A 23,584-nucleotide genomic window follows, 5' to 3' on the forward strand; every position below is an offset into this window, starting at 1 on the left:
CATAAGGGCCATGACACACCTGCAATTACTCTGAGAATTACATAAGATAATGCATTAAAATAAAAACAGATAAAATGATTAGCACACGCCTGGCTTAATCCCTACCCTTCGCCATCTCAGAATTGTAAAAATGCCACACTAATTCCAAGAGGGAAACTGAGGCCAGGGAAGGGAAGGAGTCTCAAGGGAATTGGGACTAGAATGCAGCGGTGGCTTCCAGTCCTGCCCTAGGAACCATGGGCCTGCAGCCTGCAGCCTCTTCCCCTCTCGTATCACTGCCTCCTGTCCCCCGGGGGAGGAGGGGGGCCTGGCAGCCAGCCAGGTCCTGCCTGGGCGGGACTCCAGCGCGGGTGCTAAGGCGACTCCTCCCGCCCTCCTGCCAGTTTGGTTCTCCCAGCTCCGGGCACTAGACACACTTGGGACCGCAGCCTAAGGGGACCCACGCTGCCCCTCGCTCGTCACTCCTGTACTCAGTTTGCTGGTTCCTCTTCCAGCTGCGCCTAGGCGGAGCAGGTGAGGGAAGTGTGCGCACCGGCGCGCGGCAGGGATTCAAGGGGCTGGGGTGCCGGGCCCAGGCATGGGGTACAGAGTCCTCTAGTCCCCTCCAGACCCATGGAGGATCCTGGTGACATTCCCGATGGTGACTCCCAGGAAAGTGTGGGCGACGTGGACGGTGGACGCGATTACTGTGAGAGATGGGGTAGTGGTGTGGGCCAGCGTGCCAGTGCGCCACGTGCGGCCAAGGGATTGTGGATTGTGCTTGTCTGCAAGCGTGGGGGGGGGGTACTTATCTATACAGCGGGGAGTGCCTTTGCCAGGGTGACCCAGGGTTCTACACACAGGAACCCGTGGTAGTATGGGGCGCTGCCTGTGTGTTGTTTCCATGGTGAGGTGTGGGGTTTGTGCGGCTCATCTGTGGTCCCTGCGTTGCACTGAGCGAGATGATGGAGGTGAGGAGCATGTGTGCAGCAGAGCTGCACAGAAAGCTGCCAGGACCCAGGATGCCTCTCACCTTCCACCCAGCAGCTTTGAGGGCTTGGGTGAGCTCAAGTTGGATCTGGGTGGAGAAAATATAACCAGAGAGCCCAGGCATAGTACTCTCTCTCTCTCTCTCTCTCTCTCTCTCCTCTCCCCTGCCTCTCTCTCTCTCACACACACACACACACACACACACACACACGTGCATCCCAGAAAAGCCTTTCTGAAGACTCTATTATTTTGTATGTATGTGTTCCAGTACTAGGACATAAATTCAGGGTCTTGGACTTTCACTTGCCTTTCTGTTCATAACTAGCACTCTACCACTTGAGCCACACCTCCAGTCTAGCATTTTGCTGGTTAAGTAGAAACAGAATCTGAAGGTCTTTTCTTCCATGGCTGGCTTCTATCCTCAGATCTCAGCCTCCAGAGTAGCTAGGATATGCAGGCATGAACCATCTGAGTCTGACTTGGAGTCTCAGTCTTTTTTTTTTTTTTAATCTTCAGGATTCCCCGTGGCTTTCACATTCCTCTCTGTAATATTTCTGCATTTTATTTACATGCAAAACTATTGCTGTGGTAAATTACCATCCAGGGTGTTGACTCAAGGCCTAGTGGTACACTGGATCTATCTTGTATTATAGGGACCCCTGCCAGTCCCTCAAACTGAGATGCAGAGAATAGAATTCCCTAGCACATAGTTGCATGGCTAGGTGGACACTGTGTTGCTTAGTGACAGTCAGAGAAGAGGCAAGAGAGCTGGGCTTCTGAAGAGGACCCCTGACTGTCAATGAGGTGCTCATCTCTACTAGACTTCAAGTATCCCAAGGGACTCGGGAAGGGGCTCCCATCACTGGCTGCCATCCAGGATGGTCAAGGATGACATCCTAGTGTGGTTCAGACCCCAGCTCTGGTACTTCCCAGGGCTGGGAATGAAGAAGTCCCTCTGTCTCAGTTCCTTCCTTTGTAGAATGGGCATGTCAAAGGATTTACCTTAGAGGGTTATGATGATGGCGGTCTCTGGCATATAAAAAATATTTAACTGTGGGGAGAGTGAGGGAGAGCCTACATGGATGTGGGTCCCTGTCTACCCTAGGACCTCATTTCTCACAGAGCTGGGCAAGTGGAAGTCTGAGAGCCTCCCACTGGGCTACCTGTCCCAAGAAATGTGTCACTATTGCATTCTCAGTGGCTCTGTGACAACTGGGAGGATGAAGTTGGACAGGGAAAATTGAAAGTCTCCAGCAAAGCCAGGGTGGAGCGTGGGAGAGCAATGAGGGGGGAATGCAGGGCAGCCTGGGCCTTCGAGGGGGGGCTATTTGTCCTGATAACCATCAAGGGGACACACACGGGCATGCATGCATGCACACACACACACACACACACACACACACACACACTCGAGCCACACTTGGGTTTATGAACTGTCAAAGGCTAGGGCTGGGATCTCTCTGCTTGAATGAGGAACGTCAAGATGAGCAAGATGTGAAATGTTTGGTCTCTGAACCAAGAAGTCCCAGGAGGGCAAGAGAGAAGTTGGAGTTGAACTGCGGGCCCAAGAGGGCAGGAGACCCCTCAGGCTAAGCTTTGTTTCTGAGGTTTCAATATTTGTGTTGGCAGAGCAAAAGCCCCTATTCCTGGTGACTTTATTGGGTCAGTTTAGAGAAGGTGCCTGGAGGCCTCAGAGGACAAGGGGACATAAAAGGCAGTGCTGGAGCTGTGGAAACAGTGGAGGGGAGGGCACCTAAATATATCTCTATATATTTCCTATGGCAGCGTGCTGTGATGGGGAGAGGGAGACTTGGTGGAGCAGGGTCTACTATTGTCCTTGCTGTCCATTGTCACTAGGCAAGAGTGCTTCTGCTCTCTGAGGCCCTGAACACTGCCCGTTGAGTCTGAAGGATGGAGGATGAATTCTTGCAGGCCAGAAAGGGTCTTGCCCAGGCCTGACACACTAACTTCTTTGGTATTGGCTATTAAGAAGGGAGAATCAAGTAACGGCGTCATTCCCAGCCCTGATTTCTTTTGATCTACAATTCTGGTCATAATTGTTTATGACTCTAGTACTAGCCCTAAAACTCTCCAGCAAGTCAAACATTCTCAAAGTCTATAATCCAAAGTCCAATCTTCTACAGGCCAACTGTAACATTCCCTCATTTCTGTCCAAATGCTCAAGGATTTGGACCCTGGCTTTGGCAACCTGATCCCTTCAAGTTTATAAACTACTAAGGAAGATATATTGGAGGTTACATTGGCAGAATTATTTGAGGAGTTTCAGGAAAGGTCCTTCCACCTTCAGCCAGACTAGGGTAAAAGAAAGTCCCTGGAAAAAATGGCTATGTGCTCCAGGGGTAGTGACACTGAGCGCACTCCTCCTGTGAAGAAGTATAGGTGGTTACAGTAGCTGGTGGGTCTCAGGGAAGAGTTGGCCTCAGAAAGGAAAAGGTTCAAATCCTAGAATATAGGCACCTCTCAAGATAAGGGAATAGTAGGGTCCTGGTTACCTACAAGTATTATTGAGAGGAAGCTTTTCCCCCCAATTTTAAAAATTATCTTTAAGTAGTTGTACAAAGGGTTTCAATTCAACCTGTCAGTTCATGAGTACAATGTATCTTGATCAGTGCTACCCTTTCCATCATTCTCCCGCCTCTCTCCCAATATTAAGAGGAAATTTGAACCTTTTTTTGGTGATACTGGAGTTTGAACTCAGGAACTTGTGCTTGCTAGGCAAGTGCTCTTGCCATTTGAGCCATGCATCAAGACGAAAGAGAGAGAACAAGAAACAGGATTGAAAAGACCTTGAAAGGCAAGCCACATTCTAAGACACCCTCCGCCTAAGACAGGCAGCTGTAAGTGCAGGCACACTTGAATTTAACCAGGGCTATAGCCAGCTTTAAGAACATGATTTTGAATATACCCCTTCCTTTCTCCCGACCCCACTTTCCTTACCCAGAAAGCCAATACGCAGGACCAAAATGGCTTGTCCCGCTTCTCCCACACTGAGGAAGTCAGGAGTGCAGTGATTGCCTGGTCCATAGACCATAGCAGAATGAGTGACTAGTGAGTGAATGAATGATCTGATGAGTAGAGGTGAAGATACTACAAATTGAGTAATGATTATGGTCTCCCTCCTCACCCCCCTCCAGACTCAACATGAGAAGTTGATCTCAGAACTAAAAGCCTAGAGGGCTTATCTTCTGGGACAGCCCAGGACTGATGTAGACTTTACATGGATGTAGACTTTACATGGAGGCAGAACTCTCTGTGCATTACCTCCCGCCCAGTACCACTTAGGCCAACCAGCCCTGCCCTGAGCAAGAAGGAGCTATAGCTTCAGGGGAAGCTGGGGTGGCAGGAAGGAGCCCCCAAAGGTGGTAAAGAGGTTGATATGGGGTGACATGGGAGTGACCCACATTTAAGCAGGCATTAGGATGGATGAGAAGCACTCATTTATCAGGCCTCCAAAGAGGGGTGCTGTGCTGTGCTCAGTCCTCCCTGTGTGTTCTCTGTCCTCACAGCCACTCAGGCAGGAGGGAGACGTTTGGGCACATCTAAGTTTCTTCCTTTATTTCCTCCGTTTAGTTACCAAATCCCACTGTACCTTCCCCTCCCTCCAATATCTCTCCACTAGGCCCTTGGTCTCCACTCCTGGAATGTCAGCCCAGCTCTGGAATCCTCCTTAGCCTCCTCTTCTCCCCTTAAGGGCTTCCCCAGTACTGACCTGTCTGCTCTCTTCCTTCCTCACAGCCATCCCATGGCTCCCGGTTACTCTGGGGAAGCTTCATCTCTCCAATTCCCAAGTGTCCAGGGCACACCCAGGAGACCCTGGTCAACCTCTCCAGCCACTTATGGCTCTGGATCTATGCATACGTTACTCTTGCTCTTTCCTTCCTTCTTCTCTGCCTTTTAGCAGGAATGGTGCCCCCAGCCCTGGCCCTTATGACCCTTGTGAGCTTGGTTATGCTGTAGGCACAGCTCAGGCCCCTCCCAGACATGCCAGAGATCCCTGGGGTTCCTGTGTATCACAGGTATCTTCCCTCAGCCCTGTGAGGGAGTCACAGCTGTCTCCCCACCACCTCCTTTCACTGTGGCTCTGCCTCCATTTCCCTGAACATGGTTGATCTTGGCCTTACCAGAGGGTTGGAGAGCAAGGACAACATACAAACTCACAAGAGGCAAAATCAGTTTTAATGAAGGGCTTCACCCCCGACACACACACCCAGGGGCACTATCCTGCCCATTCTCTAGTTCTTCCCTGAATTCCTACTAACTTCCAGGTTGAAGGTTCCCCTTCATCACCCCATCTCCCTGTCCCATCATCCCGGGGAGTCTCATCACCCTATCATCCCTGTCCCAGTGCCCAGAACCTCAGCCAGAAGGAGGAAAGCACAATGCCCTCGTACCATCCACAACAGCTCGTTCCAAAGAAGACAGCCTGGCACCTCTGCAAAACACCTGACTCTGCTGTCCTCATTCCATGGAGGCAAGGCCAAAAGATGATGTCTCCTCCACAGTGCTCTGTTCCCCAAGGGAGTGAAACACAAAGGCCAATGCAGGCTTGGCGAAGATAGCGTTTTCATCATGTTCTTGAGAGTGTTCTTAGGCTCAGTCAAAGCTTCTAGCCCATCTCTCTCTCTCTCTCTCTTTTTCACACACACACACACACACACACACATGTGCACGCATACATGCGCATGCACGCATGCATCACGTGCACGGCCCTAATGGTGTATGGCTTGTGTGTGGGATCTATACAGGAGGCTCTGAAAGGTCCTTAGCCTTGTTCTTTTCTGGTGCCCTGTGGTGGTCTCTTTGCTTGTGTCTCTCTTCTTGAGTGGGAGCCCCTGGAATGTCAGAATCACAACATAGTTTTAACCTGTTATATGTGTCCATGTCTTCAGTGTAGTCTGAACACAGTTGGTGCTCGTTACTGCTTTCTGATCTGGATTGCCCCACCCCCCTGCTCACTCCACAAGGAAGATCAATCAGGATTATCCCTGTGATTGGATCTATTCCCTGGGCAAATATTTGCCCCCTTCTTATCATAGAGAGAGAGCCATAAATCCTTCCTCTGCTCTTTTTTAGTTGGCTTCTAGGAGGCTTAGTCATCATCTTAGTCTTGGTTTCTGCACCTGTTTGTATTTATTTATTTCCTGCCCTTTCCCTAATAAGATCATGTGACATATTCAGCTATTATCTGAGCTGTCCAGTCCCTTGTGGACTGAGGTGTAAATTCTCAAGAAATCAATAGGTAAAGCTCAGTATTTCCTAAATTCCAGGGGTTCCGTTTGCTTCTTGGATTTTCTCTGCTATCTCTTCTGCCACATTGTGTAGACATGGAGAAACTGCCTGCTACACCAGGCAGTGTACTGATTTAAAGTACTGAGTTCAAATCCTGATTTTGGTACTATTGGTTGTGAGAATATTCAACAAGTTTCTTAACCACTAGGAGCCTTGATTCTCATCTGTAATATGGGATAACAGATGTCCCTATCTTAGATGATGTGGGATGATAAGTTGAGCTAGTCTTAGTGTTCAGAACAAACAGCTCCAGGGTCATGGTGAGAACTGTGCAAATGTTTGCCATGTGTAGGACCAACCTTAATAGGCTGGGGCCCTCCCCAGCCAATTACTGGGAGGGTTTAATATCTGATCTCCTCAAACTCGGGTGAGTGCAGAAATTGTTGGAGATCTGATCAGCAGGTCAGGGCGGGACTTCGACCTGCCGCTCTCAAACACTTCTACTTCCATGTGATATCAGTGCCCCAGGTGCAGAGTTCACACCTCAGTCCACCCTCTGAAAGGTTAAGTGGGGCTGAGCCAGGAGTGGAGGAGCCAGCCTGGTCTCCTTGCTGCCATGTCTTTGCCATGAGCAGAACTGGCAATGAGAACCTAGGTTCTCTTATCACCAGCATCCAGAAGACCCCAGCAGGGGGTGAAGGGATGGAGGGTTGAGACTTGAGGATGTGGACAGGGCCCTCTGCCTGGAAATGGCCCTGATCCTGCTAGGACTCCTACTAGCCCATCTTATGCCCTTTCCAAGCCACTAATCTGAAGCCACATTTTGAGTTTGTGGCAACTGGGCCTTGCAGCTGATTGTGTACAGTGGAGGCTATACTCCCAACAGGACTTCTGCCTGTTTTGAGTATCCTGGGCTGTGTAAGATGAGAGGAAGTGGAAGGTGGGGGGGGGACAACAAACTGCCAGATGGGAACACTCCTAACTTCTCTGGGAAGCAGCAGGAGGCCTGGCATTTGTCTAAGGATTCTGCTAGTCTCTTTCTATCTCTTTCGAGGTTCTGGAAGTTTCTCCCATGCACCTTGTGGCTGAGCGAAGCTCTAATGCTGGGGAGATGGGTGCAGATGGTGTGTGCTGCGGATCAGTGTGTGGAGGTCTGGGCGTGTTGGGCAAGCCTCAGTGTGGTGACATTTGGGCACAGACTCTTAGCCTGTGTCTAGGTGTCTAGGCCCCTCTGTGGGGTTTTTGTTTTTTTTTGAGAGAAAGACAGAGACAGACAGAGAGAGAGAAAGAGATGCTAAACTCAGGGCCTCACACTCTTACTTGGCTTTTTTGCTTAAGGCTGGTGTTCTACCACTTGCACCATACCTCCACTTTCAGATTTTTGGTGGCTAATTGGAGATAAAAAATCTCTCAGATGTATCTGCTTTGAACCTTGATCCTCAGACCTCAGCCTCCTACATAGCTAGGATTACAGGTATGAGCCAATGGAGCTTGGCTCCTTCTGCACTTTTCTGTGATGGTCAACAGCTGGCCTCAGACCCTGGCCTCCCCTCTCTGAGAACACCAGTCAGCTTGCTGCCTGTTGGGCTCTGGTCTAGAGGAAATATGTCTCCTCCTGCACACTGGGGGCCAGGAGTCACCTGTTTCGGATGGAGGGCTGAAGGTAGTGTGGCCTCTCTCCACTGTAGGAAGCAGCAAGGGGCCAGTGGGGCCTGGGATACACACAAGACCATTTTTGCCAGTGGCTGGTTGCAGGTCATAGGCTGGTCTCAGCCCTCGTCCTCTGTGAGGGAAAGTGCTTGAGTCTACAGAGGGTGAGTGGGACTCAGGAAGTGAGAGATTCACCTAATGAGGTGCTAGTATGAACAGTGAGCCCAGCTCCACTTGGAGGGGACCCTGAGACAGCAGGCAATGGCTGATAGGGGCAGGATCTTGGGAGGCCAGGTTATAAGGGTGGCCTAGCTGGTATGGGGTATCATCTCCATGACACTTGACTTATGGCTACAGATGCCCTGGGGATCCTGCTGCAGACCTGGGGAAGGGAAGTGGCTGAGGAGGGATCTGAGGACAGTCCACGGGATCTGAGGACAGTGGGACTTTGACCTTGAGCACCCCTCCCCCTTTCCCTAGAGCCTACACCCAGTGCTGAGCTGGGAGGATCCAGTTAATCCACTAAGCCTTCCTCCTCCTCTTATATAACTGCTTTTGTTGTGGGAAAAATCAGGAGCCTGCAATGCCCAAGAACAACACAAATCTCTCATGGTATCCAGGCTGACCTGGGGTTGTGGTAATGATTGTAGGCTGGGGAAACACAGCCTATGCACTGGAGTGACTGGTGTACATGACACAGACAGAGAAGCAGCCATGGACAACGTGCAGGAGCAAAAGTGTGTCCCAGAGCCAAAGTGTAGACACCCTGTGCGCATCATGCTTGACAGCCACCCCAACAGTACACCTCAGAAATAGCCATGGCTGACAAGCCTCTGCACCTTCATGTGCACGGACCATTTGAGGACCTGACCCTCAACTACTGGGGGACTAATACCTCTTCCTCCCAAGCCTGCCAGTCTGTCCTTCTCCTGTCTTTCTCCCCTTACCTCATCTCAATGACAGAAGAGGGGTCTTCCTGTGAACAGCCTACTTGGGACTAGAGAGGATTTTGTCTTTTCTGAAATGGACCTTCCATTTATTTCCCATTGGGCTATGAGCCCATACCTTGAGTTTTCTAGAACTCTAAAATATAGAGAGGGTACAGGTTTTCAGCCTCACGTATAACAACCTTGTCATCTGATGGCACTTAATAGTGGCAAACTGCCTTCTTGCCAGTATCCTGTACATTCTTCATGACACCCTCAACATAAAGCTGCCTTTGCTCCTACCATTTGACAGATGAAGAAACTGAGGCCCAGGGAGGGATGAGAACTGCCTGAGGTCACAGCAAATTAAGAATTAAGCTGGTCAATGGCATACAATGCCTGAAATCCTAGGGCTTTAGGGGGCTGGGATCTGAGGATCACAGTTCAAAGCCAGCCCCAGCGGAAAAGTCTATGAGACTCTTATCTCCAATAAACCAGCAAGACGCTAGAAATGGAGGCATCGCTCAAATGGTAGAGCATCAGACTTGAGCAAAAGAGGCAAGCAAGAGTGTGAGGTTCTGGGGGCTGGGAAGGTGGCTCAGTGGTAGAGCGCTTGCCTTGCATGCATGAGGCCCTGGGTTCGATTCCTCAGCACCACATAAGCAAAAAGAAAAAAGCTGGAAGTGTCGCTGTGGCTCAAGTGGTAGAGTGCTAGCCTTGAGCTGAAGAGCTGAGGGACAGCGCCCAGGCCGAGTGCACAGGCCCCACGACCGGACCAAAAAAAAGTGTGAGGTTCTGTGTTTAAAACCTGGTAATTTGTTACATGCACACACACACATACATATGTTACACACACACACACACACACACACACACACAGACTTGACCAAAAAACCTTGAGCCTAGATTAGGAGAAAAGGCTTAGAGGATGAGAATTCAGAGTGGCTCAGATTCCAGAAGATAGGGCGTCTAGGACAACCAAGTTGTCTCCACATAGGAATACTCCCCACCCTACCTGGTGCTCTCTGAGGTACTCAGCTGTGAGGCTCAATTTTGTGCACATGCTAGAAAAGGAGCATGAGAATACCTCTGCCTTGGTATGCAATTCGAACAAGCTCATGTTCCCTGTCTGGGCTCAATGCTTTTCTCTCCGCAATGGGGTACCAAGGTTTCACTGGGTTCTCAGGACCCAGAGCAGAAGGCAGACTCATGATGCTCCAAACCAAACCCAGGGCAATCCTGAGCTGCTGCTGTACTGGGCAAGCCCTGCCTCAGTCCCGGCCCTGCAGCTGAGATTCTGTAAAAGCTGGGTCAGACACAGAGCTGGGGTTCCAAGGCTGGGACAGAATTTCCTCCAGGCTGGGTGGGCTTCTCGTGAGATGGACAGGAAGTAGTGTGAGGAGGGAGGGATTTAGCAAGTTCAGATGGGACCTGTCTCACTGATGGGAGGTTTAACTCTTATCACTATCTGTTCTGCTATTTGTTATATTTGTTTTTGTTTTTATTCTGAGACTAACATTCAAACTTAGTATCTGCCACTTTCACTCACTGGCTGTCACTCTACCACCTGAGCCAGGTCTCCAACTTCATGTTCTTTGTTAACAAGTAAATTCATCTCTTCTGCTAGAATGCAGGCACCTCCAGACCAAGGACTTTGGGGTCTTTAGGTAGTGTTGACCACCTTAAGACAGCAGATGCCCAGTGAGTAAAGGTAAAGAAAGGGAGAGGAAGTGATAGAAAGATCTGGGCGGCTAGCCCATCTGCCCATGAGGATACCCCAGCTGTCTTCTCTTCTTCTGGAATAAGCTCAAGAATGGATTGGGGCTGAAGAAGGCTCAGCCCTGCCTTCCGTCTGAGGGTGATTTGGACCTTCAGAAGGTGTCTGGACCCACAGGGTTGGAGCCACAGACAGAGCCATTCATGCTGATATCTTAGTTTTTTTCCCACTGGCTGAGGAAAGAAAGGTTAATTGTCCCTTGTGCCAGTGATGAGTAAGATCAAGGCTCAGTTCTGACTTAAGAGAGGCCAGAAGAGGGCTGGGGTGAGGGCAATGGGCATCAGGTATATGCCATCCCTCTGCCAGGCCCTGGACCTTAAAATATCTCCTCCTTTCATTCTCCCAGCAGCCAACCCATGCCTAAGGGTGCCCATCTTTGGGTGCACACACTTACAGGGGTCAGTGATTCATTCCCAGCTGGGTAGGGACTGAGTCAGCCTTGGTGTTAGGCACTTGAGTAACAAAGGTCCAGGCCCTGCCTTTGGGAGCTGAGGGCTGCTAGAAGTCACTTCCCCTCCTGGGAGAAGTTTCTTCATCTGCCCCCTCTCAGACTTCTGGGTGAAGCAGTCTGCGGCACAGGAACCCACAACAGTGGGGGACTGCTCCCGTGCTCTACATCTACCCTAGCACTCACAGTTGGCAAGTGGGGAGCCAGGGGTGAGTTTGCCAGTCCGCTGCCTGGACACCGCCCTCATCTGGCAGCTTCTTCCTTCCCTTTGGCTTGGGTTTGAAGCTTGCAGGTTGCATAGCATGTCAGTGTAAAGCCCACAGGACAGGAAACGAGGGGGTGGGGACGCGGGGACTGGGCTGTGCCTCAGTGGATGAGTGGAATAGTGAGATGGGGTTTGAAGCCCCATGGGTCTGAGTTTGAGTCCTGAACACCACAAGGCACATTTCCTCTCTGAGCCTGAGTTTCTTCTTCTTCGCAATAGTCTCTACTGAGAATTTGAAAGCTTACAGGTAAAAGGCAGAAGTGGGTCCCTCAGGGGATGGAGGCTGGGCTGGATGCTCCGAGCTCCCGGGGACATGGGCAGGGCAGGAAGGACAATGTAACACAATACAGCCTGGAGCTGACCCCATGTAAAAAGGGGGAACAAGTCTCAGAGTCTAGGTATGAAGATTTTTTTGGGGGGGGGTCAGTCATGGGGCCTGGGTGGCATCCCTCAGCTCTTCAGCTCAAGGCTAGAGCTCTACCACTTGAGTCACAGTGCCACTTCCAGCTTTTTCTGTTTATGTGGTGCTGAGGAATCGAACCCAGGGCCCCATGCATGGGAAGCAAGCACTCTACCACTGACCCACCTTCCCAGCCCAAGGTATGACTTTTTATGGGAAGGCAAAACAATGTTACCATTGGACTCTCTGCTGACCATTGGGCAGAGACCTGCAGGTTGAAGACCCAGCACTCAGCCCTGGCCTCCTGAAGTTATGTGGGATTCACATCTCTTGTCCACTCTAGAGTGGCTGTTTGCTGACTCAGAGGAAATTTGATACCCTCAATACTGTATCAAATGAGATTTAAAAATAGAGAAGTTACTTTATAAACTAAGGACCATTGTTCACTTGCATGTTCGTGCAAGCCCTTGGTGTGTATGTGTAAGAATGTGCAGCTTGTGAGAGTGTGCACACCTGTGTGCACATGTGTGCCTGGCTGTGCTTGCTCCAGAACTGGGTGAGTGAAGTGATTCATTCCATACTACCCAAGACCCCGATTGAGTCTTCTTCTTTTTTTTCTTTTGGTTTTGTTTTGTTTTGTGCTGGGCTAAAAGTTAGGGCCTAGGCCAATGTCTCTTAGCTTTGGTCTCACTCAAGGCTGGTGCTCTACCACTTGAGCCACAGCTCCATTTCTAGCTTTATGGTGGTTCATTGGAGATAGGTGTCTTATGGACTGTCCTGCCAAGGATGGCTTTGAACTTCAACCCTCAGATCTCAGTCTTCTGAGTAGCTAGGATTACAGGTGTGAGCCACTGGTGGCCCAGTCTGTTTCTCTTTTTAAAAATTCTTACATTTTTTTTCATTTCCCCACTATTTGTTAGTTTACCAGAAAAGGAGGGGCCACCTGGCCGGAAACTAACAATTGTGTGTGAACCTGTTCTCTGTCTCATCCTGTGACTGTCCCTGGAGACCACTGCCCAGGGCCCTGGCATTGCCCAGGCACAGGGCCAGCAGCCTGCAGGGTTTTCCTCTGTGTAGACCATATGCCTCTGCTTTTCCTCTGAGGCTCTGCACTGGCAGTTTTCATTTGCATTATTGTCCTGTTGAGTTGTTTTGGGTTTGTTTGTTTGTTTGTTTTTGTCAGTCATGGGGGTTGAACTGTGGGTCTAGGCGCTGTCCCTGAGCTCTTCAGCTCAAGGTGAACACTCTACCATTTAAGCCACAATGCCATTTCTGGTTTTCTGGTGGTTCATTGGAGATAAGAGTCTCATGGACTTTCCTACCTGGGTTGGCTTTGAACTGCAATCCTCAGATCTCGGCCTCCTGAGTAGCTAGGATTACAGGTGTGAGCCACCATGTGCCTGGCATTGGCTTATTTTTTGTTTTTTTGTTTTGTTTGTTTTGTTAAATAATACTGGGGTTTTGAACTCAGGCCCTTGTATTTGCTAAGCAGGTGCTCTACCATTTCAGCCATGCCCACAGCACTTTTGGCTTTATTTTTTTTTTCAGTAAGGTCTAGATTTTTATCCTCCTGTTTATACTTCCTGCATATCTGGAAGGACAAGAGGGTACCACCAAGACCAGCTTATTGTTGAACCTCTATCCTCTCAATCTTTGCCTCCTCAGGAGCTGGAATATGAGCCACCATGCCCAGCCTCCTATTGATTCATCATAATATCCCAATATCCTCCAGAGAAGCTATCATCTTTCCCCTTTCTTAGGCAAGGAAATTAAGTCTCAGTGAGGCACAATGGTTCTCCCAAAGCAGCAGTACTGAGATTTCAACTCCTAACTCTACAACTTTGTTGTTTACTGTGGCTGAAGTGTCTAAGTGCTAGCTGGTGAGCCCAATGAACAGATGAATGAAAACACAAATGAATAAGTCACTCACTGAATATTGAGGCAAAAAGAGGTTAAGCAACAGCAGCCACAGCTACAGGTACGGAGCACCTGCCTAAAACTCTAAACCCAGACCCAGACTATAGCTCTAAGCTGGACTTTCCTGACTCCTAGAGAAAGGAGTCAGGAGAACCTGGTGACAGGTGGCCATTCTAGCAGAGGCCACTCAAGATTCTCAGGAAGCTGAGGTACTGCACCCCACTAGGGCCCCTCCAGCCATTTCCCCATTTGTCTCTGAAGCAGGTTTCTATTTTAGTTTGGTGATCTGTAGGCTCAGGCTCAAAACTCTTCCATGCTCACTGTTATGGAGTCTAGTTTGTGCCAGTGCTGTGGCCCAGGCATGTGGAGATGTATCCCTGCTCCTCCTGAGCAGGCCCTGTCATTAGCAGCTCTGTGGGCACCTGTCACAATGCATGTCAATCTGCGGAGATGGCCCAGACTCAATCCATGACCTCTGTGTCCAGACAGGTGTTGGACACTGGGTCCAGGAACTGAGAAATATTGTTTCCTTTAGGACCTCATAGACTGGGAGAAAACCAAGATGCAAGAAGTCTTCAGTAATGAGACAGAGCCAAGCAACCTGACACCCAGAGCACCCCTGCTTTGATGGCCTAGGATGGAGTAGCAGCTGTTCTGTGGCCCCCCATGAGGCAGATCTCTGCTCAGGATAAGGGAAATGTTAGTTGTATGGAGTCAGATGAATAGGAAGTAGCTATTTAAATGAGCCCACAGTTCCTGAATGCCTTGTGCCTCTTATTCAGGGGTCATAAGAAGGAAAGGAGGGGATTCTACCGTTAAGGGAAAGAGTCAGTCTCAAAATTCAGAGTTGGGCTTAGAGCCAGGCACTAGGATTTGTGGGAAGTATGACCTCAGACAAGGTATTGACCTCTTGGAATTTCTGTCTGTAAAATGTAATAATAATACCTACCTTACCAGCTGCTCATAAAGTAGGTAAAATAAGGTCATGTGTATATTATTGCTTGTAAGTTCTGAGGAAATCTAATTCACTCCCCTCTATACCCTGAGCACCCTGCCTCTGATGGCAGAGAAAGTTCCTTGGGCCACTACCAGCCTGATAGTTGAAGCAAGAGCCAAGACTGGAAAAAATGATAGAATTTACCCAACAGAGTCATCAAACACTTGACATTATGCTGCCAGTGTCACATCTGAGGGCCTGGCCTTGGTTCCCGCCAGGCTTCTGAGGTAGACTGACCACACCACAGAACAGAAGAGAGACTGGTGCCTGGCATCCACAGGTCTTCTGTAAAAAGTTACTGGGGTGAAGCAGCTAATAGATGAGGTATGAAACACCCCAAAGCTGGAAATTTCCCCTCCCAGCCAGTAAGAGTCACTGGTGAGATATTTTTGTTGTTTTGTGTCTTGATTTTTTGGGTTTTGTTTCTTGGGGGGTGTTTTTGGTTGTTGTTTTGTTTGTTTGTTTTGAGACATGGCATCAGTAAGTAACCCAAGCTGGCCCAGAACTCACTATGTAGACTAGATTGGTCTTAAAAATCACAATACTCTTGTTTCTGGTAGGATAACAGGTATGAGCCACCATACCTAGCTTCACTGCTAAAATTTATTGCTTTGTGCCTGGCTCACACAAAGGTTTTGTTATAGATTTATCTGAGTTAATACTAGAACTCATATTTAGTAAGTAGAGACACCGATACAGTTAAACAAACGGGCTCAAGGTTATGCAGCTAATAGAAGTATTCAAAACAGAGAAGAGATTTGAATATAGGACTACCTATCCCCTGAAACCCAGAATTCTCTCTCTCCCTCCCCTCCTCCCTCTCTCCTCTCTCTCTCTCTTTCTCTTTCTCTCTCTCTCTCTCTCCCTCTCTCTCCCTTTCTCTCTCCCCCCTTCCCTTTCTCTCTCATGCTGATATTGGGGCTTAAACTCATAGTTGATGCTATACTGTTTGAGACACACCTCCAGTTCCAGTTTTTAGTTGGTTAATTAGAGATAAGAGTCTCTTGATGTTGTCTACCTGGGCTGGCTGTAAACCATGATTCTCAGCTCTCAGCCTCCTGAGTAGTTAGGATGATCAGAACTCTCCGGTTCTAAGGGGTACTTGTTTCACAAAAGATATCAGGTTTCAGAGCGGAAACACATCCAATAAAATGGCAAAAACAAGGATGATAATACGCACACAAAAGACTGATTAGGGAAATGCAAGTCAAAACCACAATATCCCACTTCAATACCCAGCAGGTTGGCTATAAACAATTTTTTAAAATGTTGACAAGGACGTGGAGAAATTGGAGTTCTCAGGCTTCTGGGGAGATGATGAAATTATACAACCACTTTGTTTTTTGTTTTTGTATTTTAGGGGCATTAGAGATTGAACCCAGCCTGGAATGTTAGTCAATGCTAGTATCTATTACTTGAGCCACATCCCCAACCCTTTTTGCTCTAGTTATTTTTTCAGGAAGAGACTGGCAGTGTTTGTGTGGGCTGGCCTGGGCCACAATTCTCCTTATTCCTCCACTGTAGCTAGGATAAGGGAACATACTGTCAAGATTTTTGGCTGAAATGAGTTCTTGCTAACTTTTTGCCTGAACTTGCCTTAACTCATGATGCTCTGCTTCTGCTTCCTAAGTAGCTTGGATTATAGCTATGTGCTACCACATCCGTCGTAAGCAGCCACTTTGGGATACAATTTAGTAGTTCCTCAAAAAGTTAAACTTAGAATTGCCATATCACCCAGTAGTTCTGCTCCTCAGTTTATACCCCCCAAAAGCAAAAACCTGCAGCATCAAAACTTGTACACAAGCCGGGTGTTGGTGGCTCACGCTGTCATCCTAGCTACTCAGGAGGCTGAGATTTGAGGATCATGGTTCAAAGGCAGCCTGGGCAGGAAAATCCATGAAAACCAGAAGTGGCACTGTGGCTCAAGTGGTAGAACACTAGCCTTGAGCTGAAGAGCTCATCTCATGGAGGAAGGAAAGCAAAGAGAAGAGGCGGGAAAGAGACCCAAGTTCCAACACAACCTTTCAAGGGCACATCCCAAATGATCTCCTTCTTCTAACTAGGCTCTAAAATTTGCACCACTTACAAATAATGCCTTCAGTTAGGGACAAGACTTTAATGCACAAAACCTCGGAGCATGTTTAGCATCCAAAGTGTAACAATAGATATTCTACAGAAAGTTGAAACCGACATTGGTCCTGTGGTAGGCAAGAAGGAAAACTCAACCAAGTTTCCTGGCATCTGAAGTGCTTTCTTTCTTTCTTTCTTTCTGTCTTTCTTTCTTTCTTTTTTGTCAGTCGTGGGGCCTGAGCTCCGGGCACTATCCCTCAGCTCTTCAGCTCAAGGCTAGCGCTCTACCACTTGAGCCTCAGCCCCACTTCCGGCTTTTTCTGCTTATGTGGTGCTGAGGAATCAAACCGAGGGCCAAGCACTCTACCACTGAGCCACCTTCCCACCCCCCTGGCATCTGAAGTGAAAAGGGAGAAGCACCCTCCAAAGGATATAGGTTCTTAGAGAAACCAGTTCTTTAGAGGCTTAGGGAGGCTAGTTCAAGCCCTAGTACTAGCATAAAAACTTTACCCAGTAAACAATTCCCCATTCTCTTGATACCTGGCAACCACCTTCTACTTCCCGTCTCTCTGAATTTGTCTATTCCACGTACATCTTGTAACTGGAATTATTCAGTATCTATCTTTTTCTGTATAGCTTATTTCATATTTCCAATGTTCATTTATAAGATAGCATGCTACCAGAATTTCATTCCTTTTTAAGGTTGAATAACAATATATTGTGTGTATATCACATTCTATTTCTCCATTCTTCTGTCAATAGACATTTGGGTAGTTTCTACCTTTTGGCTATTGTGAAAACTACTGTTTTGAACATTGCTGTGTAAATATCTGTTCGAGTGCTTGCTTTTAATTCCTTTGATTGGAATTCTAGAAGTAGTAATTCTGTGGTTTTATTTTGTAGTACTGACTCTCAAGCTTACATTGTGGCACTAGCTAGGCTGGTACTCTACAGCCTGAGCCACTCCGTCAGATGGTTATTGATTTTTCAAATTGGTTACCTTCCGTTGTTGGAAAAATTAGCAATCTATCCAGGTACTGGTGGCTCACACCTATAATCCTAACTACTCAGGTGGCTGAGATCAGAGGATTGTGGTTCAAAGCCAGCCTGGGCAAGAAAGTCCATGAGATTCTTATCTCCAATGAACTGCCAGAGAAACTGGAAGTGGTGCTGTGGCTCAAGTGGTAGAGTGCTAGCTTTGAGCTGAAGAGGTCAGGGTCAGAGCCCAGGCCTAGAGTTCAAGCCCCACAACCAATTCCCCCCACCATAAAAAATAGTCATCTATTTGGTTATTAACCCCTCATATGAGACATATGATTTTCAAGTATTAGTTCCCATTCTGTGGATTGTCTTTTCACTTTGATGATAATGTCCTTTGATGCACAAAGGTTTTAATTTTTATGAAATCGAAGTTATTTTGTTATTGCCTGTATTTTGTTGTCATAGTGGTCAGGGTTGAGATTTTGTTGTTGTTTTTGAGGGTTTTTGTCAGTTATCAGGCTTGAACTAGGGATTTGATTACCATCCCTGATTTCCTTTTTACTCAAGGCTAGAGCAATACCCTTTTGAGCCACTTCTAGTTTTCTGGTGGTTAATTGGAGATGAGAGTCTCACAAACTTTCCTGCCCAGGCTAGCTTACAGCCTTGATCCTTAGATCTCAGCCTCCATAGTAGCTAGGATTACAGGCTTAAGCCATCAGCTAAGGGCTATTTTGATTACAGATGTTAAATGCTATTAGCTTAGGCAAGAAAAAGTATATCATCTTCTGCGAATACAGATCCAAGATAGACCTACATCCGACATTGACCTCCTCTAACCATTAGAGTGATACCATCACCTTCTCCTTTTGTATCTTTTCTCTTGAACTTCTGCTGGGTTCCTCACTTACATTCCATCTCAGTTAAGTACTTCCCATAAGTACCAAGCTCCAATAGTCCTCACATCTAATAATCTAGGAGAAAAAAATAAAAACTCTTTTAGCCAATTCCACCAAAATTTCTGAGACAAACTTGAATTGGTTTTCCCAGGACCAATCACTGGTGAGAGGGTCTAGATTGATGTTCTGATTTGTCAACTCTGGATTAGATGACCAGCTTGAATGAAAGAGGATCAAAAAAAACTTAAGACAGGTAACCACTCATCCTAAGAAAGACTATTGAGACTCAGCAGCCAGGGTCAAGATGCTCTGCTTCAAAGGACATCTCTCACCTTGGCTTTCCATGAAAGGCCTGAAAGAGGTAAAGAGAATACTTCTGATGTCTGTGAAGACTTCTTGGAGGTGGTAATGAAATAGTCAAGCATTCATGCAGGCCAAAGGCATTTCTAGCAGAATGAACAGTGAGGATAGAAGCTGCGTGAGGCCTTGGAAGGTGGTAAGTGGAGCTAGCATTGCCAGTATACTGGCAACTATGGTTGGAAAGGAGTCATGATTGTAAGACAATAATTGAATACTGACTGCATGCCAGAAGTACATGAACCCTTTCCATCCTCATAAGCATCCTGTGAGGTAGGACTGAGTATTATCTCCACTTTCAACCTCAGCTGAGGAAACAAAGGCACACAGAGGTTTCCCCAAGATGGCACAGGGAAGAGGCGGGCTACTGGGCAATAAGCCCAGAATCACATTTTTAGCCATTATAGTACCCAAGGCTGACCTGCAGGGCCATCCCTCCCTGCCTGGGCTCTTTCAGACTCAGTCACAGACCCAGGTATTTAGCCCTGTCCAATGAACTCCTGCAGGCAGGACCTGGTTGTCTTCTGTCATTGAGACCTGCTTGTCTTCTGTCATTGAGTTTTCAGTGGGAGTCCTCTAGCTGCAGATGTTAGGAGAGGGCAGACCAGGGTCAGAAACTGTGCCAACCAGAGAGCAAACTGGTCCCAGGAACTGAAAGTAGATCTGGGCCTGGCAGGTTGCGTGCAAGGGGCAGAGTGTGTGCTAAGAACAAAGAGATCCTTATACACTGGTTTGCCTTTATCCTTATATACTGGGAAACTAAGGAGAGTTTTGAAAGGGAAGTGATGAGATCAGATTTCTCCTGAGCAGAAGCCCGGCAGGCTACAGATAGGGGATGGACTGGCATACAAGATGGGAACGTAAGCAGAACGTGGTGGAGAGTGTAAGCAACAGTGATTGTTCCATTTTCCCACCAGGAAAAGAGCAGTGAGCCAGCCTTACTCCTCCAGCCTGCCCAGCAGGGATTGAAGTATTAGGTTTTTTTTTCTTTTTAAAAAATTTTATCATTTTTTATTGTGAAAATACTGTACAGAGGGGTTACAATTACATGGGCAAGATAGTGAGTACATTTCTTATCAAGCATTGTAGCCTCCTCCTTTGTTTACCCTTCCCATCCCTTCCCAGCCTCCCTCTCCCCACCAATCCTTCCCCACCCCCCCTGCCAAGTTGTAAAGTTCGTTTTGGACATGACAACTTGTATGAAGTATTAGGTTTTTAAAGAAGAGGTGGCCGAATAAGAACCACGCCACGCACGTGGTATTCAGGTAAGGGGTAGGTTTATTAATCGTTCTTGCTGGCACCAGGCCATGTTGGCACTCCATGGGTCTGGGAAAGGCCTGGAAAAGAGGGCATCTGGCCCTGAGCTAGGCCTTATCTAGGGTAGGAGCAGGGAAAGGTGTGGCCACATTGAATCCAGATGTGACCTCAGCAGATGCAGATGAGACCTCTTCCAGGTGTGCCAGTTGCCTAGGTAATGCACGTACTGGGCGGAGACTTCGCTGCGAGGAGGGTGGAGTCTGCTCTCCACCCAGGAGCGGACCTTACATGAAGGACAGCAGGTCCCTGACTTCTTTAAACAGTAACCGTGTCTACCGTATTATCCTGTATGCTTTCTCAACCCATTCCCACCCTGGGTAGGATCTGGTTCAAGAAGGAGAGCAAATACTCAATCTTAGTAAATTCTGCAAGCTCAGAAGTCTAGAGTTAGGATTCCCTACCTTGAGAGCCTGGGAGCCTGAGTACCAGGGCACAGGCTAGCTGAGCTATACACTAGTTCCCTCAGGCAGGAAGGAGCCTGGCCTCCTCCACCCAGGAAGAGACCAGCCCAGGTCCTCAGTATTCTGGAGCAGATGGCACATGATTCCTTCCTGTTTTATCACAGGCTAGAATGGAAGAGAAGTACCCCTTGGGGACAGTGCTGGGCACAAGGGCCAGTAGGAGGGCAGACACTGATCTCATTGGAACTCCACCCTGCAGCAGCTGAGTGACCTTAGGATTCGTGAATCCAGTTGCCTTGACCCTCCCAATCTCTGTGCCTGAATGGATGTGCTACCCCAGGGCCAAATGCCTCTGTTCTATTGCCAAGAAGTGTGAATAAAAAGAGCTTTAATGTCCCCGCATCCTTGGTCTAATATGCAAGGGCTTGTGAGCATCTGGCAGGTGAAGAGAGTCATCTTCAGACTCCTCCAAGCCCCCAGCCATCTGAGCCTGGCCTTGCATCCTCAGGAGAGGAAGGCCAGACAGTAGCATTGAGCTTGAGCATGGGACAGGGACATGGAGTCTTCCCAGCAGACACACTAAGGGCCCCAACATCATCTTGCCTACTCGGAGCCTCAGCTTCCCATCTGTGACCTGCAGGCTAGAATTGTGCATTTGTGACTTCCCTGTCCATTCTGTCTTTCTAATAGAAAGGGTTTGCAGAAGAGTGAGCTGAGAGAGGAGACTGCTATGAATCTGGCATTCAAGGCACCTAACTTAGTCCTACAATCAGCTGGTCCCAAAGTCTCCCTGCCCATATCCAGGGTTCCACTTCAGGCTCCATTTTCTCTGTCTTGGACTCTACACACAGCCTCCTAATTCCCAAATTTGATGTGCCCTGTCCTACTTTAGAAACTGTCAAGGGCTTGCCTAACCTGACACCTACAATGTGAGGGCCAAATTCACAGCCCAGGAGTTAGAGGCCTGTTGGGAAATGGGTCTGATAACTCCCCTCAACCTCTCCCTCTGCCACGCCCTTCAGTACCTGAAGACAAAACTCTTGCAGTTGCCCCAGCCCTCACATATCCAACAAGCCTCTGGACAGAACACCTTCTCCTTTCTTGTCCACCTCCATCAAAACATCATTTCTTCCAGAGAGCCTTTCTTGATATCCCAGACAGGAATAGGGGCCTCTTCTGTCTTCCTGGGGACTACTGGGCCTCCATCTTCACCTATCTTTCTCATCAGCTGGGAGGTCCTCAAAGGAAAGAACGCAGATTCCTGAGAAATCCTTGCATACTCAGGAAGAGACTCCCTGCAAATGCACATGAAATGAGTACATGTAGAACAGAGAAAAAGAAATGAATGAGTAAAGGTTGCAAAGGAGGACATTTCTCATGAGTCGAGGCAGCCATCGATACAACTAAGAGTAATGTTAAGTTGTCAGCTGAGTGATTTCTTACTGTGCACTAGATATGGGCTAATCTGGGTCCATTATTTCATTTGAGCCTCAGATAATGCTGCCGTTGTTCATAGGATTTCATAATTAAGGACTCGTGCAGAGAGCGGTAAAGCCATTGCTCATAAATTATAGAGCCAAGCAAAACCAGGGATGGGGGACAGAGAGCTTTACCAAAACAACGGTGATGAGTGATGAGTGTGATTGATCAGTGATAGGTGACTGATCTATGATTGGTGATCAGTGATAGGTACTAGATAATGGGTGATCAGTGATGGGTGACTATGAATACCAGGAATGGGTGTTCAATCCAGTTGCATAGGCTGGTGCTCTGAGGAGAGACAGCTTCCTTATATTTTGTATACTAGGAAGTTCTGCCAACGTGCTACCCTCTCCTGCCATGATTATGGCCTCCTACTCTATGATACAAATAATTGCTATTTTCTTGAACCAATGTCATATGCTTTGCAAAAGTGCCATCCAAGCCAGCCCCTCCTGCCCTCTTCAGAATTCCCCAGACCCTCAAAACAGATTTTCCAGTTGTACTACAGCCCATCCTAAGCCTTGCTCACCTTCCAGCCCCTTCCTGGAAGCCACCAAGACGGTCTCCCTGTCCAGCCCGGCACCAGCCTTAAGTGATACTTGGGATGTCCAGACTGCAGTCATTGCCAGTAGCCTTTTCTCCCTCAGGCCTGGATGTCAAGTCACTGGAAATTTCCTTACAATAAAGCTCAGATGATGGCTGGCTCATTGGTCCCCTCTTGCCAACCTCATCTAGGGGATAGATGTCTATAAATCTTCCCTCAGCTGGTTCCAAAGGCTCTCTGCTCTGTCCTGGCTTGAGTTCAAGCGTGAGAAGTGGGTGCAAAGAGGAAGTGTAGGACTCTCCCAGAGATGGGGGATGATGGAGGAAGAGACACAGCTGGAGAGGCATGAGGGGTCAGGAAAGAGGTTTTGCTGAGATGGGTGAGTGAGCTAAGGGGAAGGAACCAGCTGCCTGGAGCTGAGGAGGAGAGATGAATGGGGGTAAAAACAGAAGAGTTGGTTAGGCAAGAGGAAGTTGAAGGTGACCCTGAAATAGCTCTGCTCTGAAAAAACTGAATGAGGTCTCGTGGGGTGAAGGGTGTAGGGTTGACCACAGAAATATGACCAAGGCATAGAAGACAGAGAAGAGAGGCTGACCCAGGCCAGGCAAAAAGTTGGGAGCAGCCAGGCACTGGTGGCTTATGTCTGTAAACCTAGCTACTCAGGAAGCTGAGACCTGAGAATTGAGGTTCAAAGCTAGCCCAGGCATGAAAGTCCAAGAGGCTCTTACCTTCAAGAAAGCTAAAAGTAGAGATGTGGCAGAGCCCCAGCCCTGAGGAAAAAGCTGAAAAGCTAAAAGACAGAACCCAGGCCTTGACTTCAAGTCCCAGTAACTGGCCCTAAAATAAATTTGGTTGGGAGCAGCCAGTGGGCCAGCAGCCTGAGCAGTGAGACCATAGAACCATCTGTCACTTCCTCCAATCACACTCTGACCACAGT

The 23,584-nt window shown here is 48.2% G+C and overlaps 1 protein-coding gene across 3 annotated transcripts in view; it reads left to right on the plus strand.

Annotated features, from left to right (window-relative positions):
* The first annotated feature begins 439 nt into the window (after positions 1–439).
* P2ry6 (pyrimidinergic receptor P2Y, G-protein coupled, 6) overlaps positions 440–23,584 on the plus strand; it is a 38,937-nt gene continuing 15,792 nt past the window's right edge. The window contains exons 1-4 of one of the 3 annotated variants that reach the window (XR_001174971.1): positions 440–513; positions 19,821–19,880; positions 20,115–20,168; positions 20,786–20,996. The gene's annotated coding sequence lies outside the window, so the exon portion shown is untranslated. Of the gene's footprint in view, positions 514–11,150; positions 11,230–19,820; positions 19,881–20,114; positions 20,169–20,785; positions 20,997–23,584 lie in introns of those variants that run through there. The other 2 variants (XR_001174970.1, XM_013013907.1) reach the window with 2 other exon arrangements.

This window comes from Dipodomys ordii, unplaced genomic scaffold (assembly GCF_000151885.1).
Source record: "Dipodomys ordii isolate 6190 unplaced genomic scaffold, Dord_2.0 Scaffold22, whole genome shotgun sequence".
Classification (NCBI taxonomy): Eukaryota; Metazoa; Chordata; class Mammalia; order Rodentia; family Heteromyidae; genus Dipodomys; species Dipodomys ordii.